This window comes from Electrona antarctica (assembly GCF_951216825.1).
Source record: "Electrona antarctica genome assembly, chromosome: 17".
NCBI lineage: Eukaryota > Metazoa > Chordata > Actinopteri > Myctophiformes > Myctophidae > Electrona > Electrona antarctica.
This window is the reverse complement of record NC_136798.1, coordinates 27222717-27228716: the sequence shown is the minus strand read 5'-3', so window position 1 is coordinate 27228716 and position 6000 is coordinate 27222717.

Sequence of the window (6000 nt, the reverse complement as noted above, 5' to 3'; positions counted from 1 at the left end):
ATGATGATCATTAGGATATGTCATCAACAGCACCACCGCTAGATGGACAGGTGACCTCAAGGGTCAGACTGACTGCTCAGTTGCCAAAAAAGGTCACAGGTTTGACCTCTGTCTGCCAAAGAGTGTCTGTCAGCATCCTGGCTGCCGAACATGTTCTTGAGCTAGACACTGAACTGAAGTGTACCTGCTCTGCCATTGTGAGTCACACAATGGGCAATTTGCAATTTACAATTATTCAGACGCACTTATCCAGAGTGACTATACAAGTGTGCGATCAGAATAAGCAGAGTAAGCTTGAACTCTAGTCAATAAACAAGGTCAATAATCAGTAACATCTTGTGTTCATGGGTCCATTCAATTTGGTTCCATAACTTCCATTTGTACATTCCTGGAGTTAAATTAACACAGGTTATTACTGTATACACAGTGGAATTCGCCAGTGGTGCACATGTTTGCACTTCGAAACAAACTTAAGAAAAGGGCCTAGAGTTTAACACTCAGGAACAGTGCAGGGCAACAGACAAAGACCATCGAGAGACACGGTATGTCACAATCAGAATTAGCCTACTTTTACATTTTCGCTATTTTCAACTTGCTGTTCTTTGAGGCACTATATAATTATACGCTATTCTCTGTGCACTCTATGGTGGTGAATAAAACCGGTTTAGATACACACAACAGCTCTCCTCTCATCCACTGTTCTGCTCAGTGCTGAGACCTGTCACATGCACATTGTTTACCATTCATCAAACACACTCACCAGCTCTTGCACTCTTCCACCAGCATGCTGCTGCACACACACACATACACACAATGTTGCAGTTATCCAAGGCTCTTTAAAGAGATCGTGCATTATTCACACATTCACACACCGATGCTGGAGGAAACAATGCAAGGCACCAACCTGCACATCGTGAGCAATTAGGGGTTCAGAGTCTTGCTCAAGGACACATTGACACTATAACTCTGGGGGAGCCCGGGTTCAAACTGGGAACCTTGCGGCTCCCATCCAGTCCCTTTACCCCTGAGCCACTGCCGCCCCATGCCGACATGCATAAATGCATACTGGTACATGCATGCACTTCTGTTATACTTGTAAGGTGTAACAATAAAAATATAATCATGTGCATCTTGGCGTCCTCGTGGGAACTGCATGACTATTAGATTTTGCTGAATGTGGCCAGCCTGTGACATTGGCCATCGATGATGTCAGTCGTCTGACACTGTATCACAAACATACAATTTGTATGGGTCACGACTCAAGTAAAAATCCCATTTCCTTTTCCTAAAGAGTATATATACCGTATATATATAAATAATCATTTTTTTTAACAGGGAAAATAATTGTACACATTTTAAAACAAACAAACAAATCTAAGACATTCCATAAATTAAAGAATGTATAATAATTAAGACTTATAGTCGCGTGCTTGTATAGATCTGCTATTCTCACTAGTTTGGGTCCCGGGCAAATCGTCTAATCTCTCCTTAGGGTCTCGACCACTGGTCTATAACATATATGACGTACATTTGAACAATGTTTCAGCCCCACTTTGAATTTTATTGTAAAATGTAAGTTAAATATTTAAAATAATATAAAAGAGATCAGCTTCGGACAAACACACACACACACACACACACACACACACACGCACATGCACGCGCACGGGCCATGCTGGTCTCTGCTGGCCTCCTTCCCTGGCCAGTCCTGACAGCACTAATGATTGTCACTGGGTCATTGGATGATGGGTGACAGTGCGACCAGAGCAGGCCAGCACTGAGGATGACTGGGGGAGGTGTGTGTGTGTGTGTGTGTGTGTGTGTGTGTGTGTGTGTGTGTGTGTGCGTGTGCGTGTGCGTGTGCGTGTGCGTGTGCGTGTGCGTGTGCGTGTGCGCATGCGCGCGCGCGTGTGTGTGTGTGTGTGTGTGTGTGTGTGTGCTTCTTTCTGTGTAAGAATGTGCAAGTGTGTAGCCTATGTTTGATCATGCATATATGTATCTGTATGTGCGTGTTTGTTGGGGGGGGGGGGTATGAGGAATGGTGTGGGTTGGGGGCTTGGGAGGGTGGCGTTGTTGGTGGAGGCTTGAGACGGTCGGTCAAGGATGCCTTCCCTCTCTCTCTCTCTCTCTCTCTCTCTGGTGATGCGTTGGAGGACAAGGAACGATGATGATGATGCCTATACCGGCCGTGGCTGTATATGGTAATTTATTACATTTAAGACCAAGCTGACACCCTGAATCAGCCCACATTCAGATCATTGGTTGGCCGAGGTGGTGGGAGGGAGGGGGAGGTGGAGGGATGAAGGGAAGTAAACACAAAGGAGGAGAAGCGACTAGCTGAGTGAGGAGAGGAGAGGAGAGTCCGCGGAAATAATATGCGATGGTTGAAATTTTGCCTCAGGGCATGGTGCATGTTTTTGGCTGTTTCCATATAGTTAGTTCATAATTCAAATATATGCCTTTAATAATTGACGAGTAGTACATATCAAAGGAAAGTGTGCAGCTTTTTATTTTATTTATTTTCTGTCTGCAGGAAAAAAACATATTTTCTTGTTTCTTGAGAACATGTTCCATGATTTTAATTTTTATTAACATAAAATGCTGTGTATGCGGGAAAGAAGTAAGTTGATGAACTCTGAATATTAGAACGCTGAAATGGAACTGCTGCTTGAATGGCACAGGCTGGTGTATAAACAAACCAAATTGGCTATTTCTGAACTTTTTTTCTAGTGTGTGTTGTTGTATGTTAGCTACATTTTAAGCCCTGTTGGCTCACTGCAGTCTCTTCTATGTTGCATGTGAGCTTGTAGATCGGCTGTTTTTTCTATTTCTATTGTTTATCATTTTATTTGACATGTAATGACATGACCAAAATAGGAACGTCAGGGTTTTTATAAACTCAAACCTACGAAACCTATGAAGTAGGCCTAAACGTTTAGAATGTTTTGATGTTCTGGGAAGTGTGCTTTTAATTGTGCAAGCCACTAGGTGGCAATGAAAGGCAGTCCTGCATGCTAGGACTCCACACCAACTTGGCAATGGCAACACAAAATTCACACATGCCTTTCAAACGTCAAGTTCACAATGTAGAGGCGTTCTTCTCTATTATCAAGGCGTGACTACGGTGACTTACTCAACTATTGAACTGAGGCAATATGCCAAGTAGTTGGCATCGCCAACAGAAGGCTAATGGCTTTGCCAAATCATGCTGTGGCGTTATTCATAGAATCATAGCAATGTGATTCCAAGCGTTTGGAGTTCTTCCAGGAATGTATACGTAGGCATATTTTTTATTTAAATCGTTATTTGAAAAGGAGCAACAGCCGATATTGGAATAGTTTGAGTGAAAGGGGTTTAATTTCTATATCCTGGGAGTGGGGTGGGGGTATTGTTACATTGTATAGGCTTAGTAGGCCTACAACACCAATGTTTGACTGTGTTGCCAATATCAAGCAGTGGTTGTTCTGAATTGACCACCACCCGTGACGGTGCCAAGACTATAGCCAAAAACCTATAAAGACTATATTATTTCCCGACGATTTTCACTTTTTTGTGAATTCATGCACTTATGAAGAAGCCAGTTATATGAAATAGTCGTTTTTATTTGACTGTTGATGTTATCATTTTGATTTCAGCACAATTAAGTCACGAAGTCTAAAAGTGCAATAGGCAGCAGGCCTATTTGCCATTAGTCCTACAATTTGTTCATATGCCAGAATCAGAGAACATTGGGCTATTAAAAACGTCTCTTGTTTAGGCAGGCTGATAATATATTTCACACATTTTCAGGCAAACAAATTACATTTAAATATAGCCTTCAGTATATTTGCTGTTGTTGTTGAAACGATTTTAAACTATACTTATACATTTATAATAATCTGCATTATATCTTTTACATGGATTTTAATTTTCCAATAGGGCGCAGAATTCGTTGGACAAGATGTCGCGGGCTAGAATTAAGGGAACTTTATTAGCGTCCAAGGCTGGGAATAAGGTTGCGCCGTCCAGCTGACAAACATTCCAAACGTAGGTCTAATAGGCTATGCAATCACACGCACGCCCTTGGCTATATAATATTCCATCAGCTCGTCTGCATATATAGGCGCTCACCCACTGGACCATACAATAGGCCTACTTGAAATTATGCTGTTGCCTGTTGTACGAAGTTTGCTCTTGCTCGCCGGTGCATATGATTCCACTGCGGCTAAACGTGGTTTCTGTCAACAAAGAGGACAGTTCAAACATTGATTTCTATTATAGCCAACATAGTCACACAGACACAGTTCGTGTTAATCGTGAATAACTCTACAACAACAACTTGTGCAGTCAAGTTTGTTAGCATATACAATGTAGCCCATATCAAAATAAGTCAAATGGGCCTATATAAAAAGGGGTGTGTCATTCGCTGCAAAAATAAAGAAAGAAAATGTCTTAATGTCACTAGGATACTTAGCTTTTTGTATTATTGTTGTAGTAGTTACCGTAATACACATTGGTGCAGTAATAGCCTAATAATATAAGCTCTGACAGTCCCTCTGCGTCACCATGCATAGATATCTATGTCACCATGCGCCTCATCCAATTAAAAGCAGCCGTTTTGCCTGATGATCCCATAACCGGGGGGAATGGTAGCACTTTGATTGGTTAGTCGGTGCAGGCATTCGTTGACAGTTTAGCAAACTGATAGCCCAGAATTTGACAATAATGACGTTGACGAATCCATATTTATGAATGTTAAGGACACAACCATAGAGTTATATACTGTAAAGGACACAACATGTAGTTTGGGCTATGTAGGTTATGATGATGACCAATTAAATATGACTTGAAATTTGTTTTATTGTGTGATCGTATAGACAAAAACAATAGCCATTCCTACACACAATCATAAAAACAAATACAAGTACATAAATGAAGGGTTCACTTTGAAAAGAGATGTATGCTCCCTTCAGGGTAAAATGTTGTCTGCACATCAGAATATATAGGCCTATATAGCCTGTGTGTGTGTGTGTGTGTGTGTGTGTGTGTGTGTGTGTGTGTGTGTGTGTGTGTGTGTGTGTGTGTGTGTGTGTGTGTGTGTGTGTGTGTGTGTGTGTGTGTGTGTGTGTGTGTGTGTGTGTGTGTGTGATTAACTTGCTAATTAGCTTCAACGCGCCACTTTAATTAAAAAAAACTCCATCTAAAACAGCCAATCACAGCGCGACCACCGTGGGACTCTCCGGGCTATGGGATGTACAGGCGAGAGGGGAGGGGAGGGGAGGAGGGGGGTTGGCTCATCAGCACCTATCGCTGATCACACACAGCGAGGAAGGAGGACCAGTCGTATAACCGCGCGCTCACACTCAACCTGATCATCATTCGCCGGGTCGGAGCGCGCGAGGAGGGCCATGGACACGAGAACGACGGTTTTTAACTAATCGATTTATCACCGCAGGACAAGACAGGACAGGACAGGACAAGACAGGACAGACAGGACGGCAACTTACTCCACCCCCGGAACTAATATCAACAAAGTTATTACTGTGACAAGGTCTTCTCGCTGCAAAGAGTACAATTAACCGCACGCAAGTTGTCAACGCGCTTTATTACTGGAACACAACTCAATTGGGGTGTCTCTCTCTCTCATGCTGCTGGTGACTTGTCGTAGGTCGCCTGCTGGTTGATTTAATGCCAATTGGACTGTAGGATTTTACGGCTGCTTCTTTCTCCGGTGGATGTAAAAGTATTTTTTGGGGGCGACACGTCGCTGCTGAACTGAACACATCTCCCATATAGAGTGTTGTTGCTGGACGTTGCGCACGGGGATGGCGCAAAGGGTATGTGTGGAGTTTGTCCATTTTTTGTTTAAAATGTCTACAGTATTTCTAATCGACGAGACAGCATTACTATATGCTAACGTTGCAGAACATTCATATATATATATATATATATATATATATATGGCTAATTCTCTTTGCACTTATACAAAGTCACCTGAGTTGTTGAATGTTTTCACTCCAG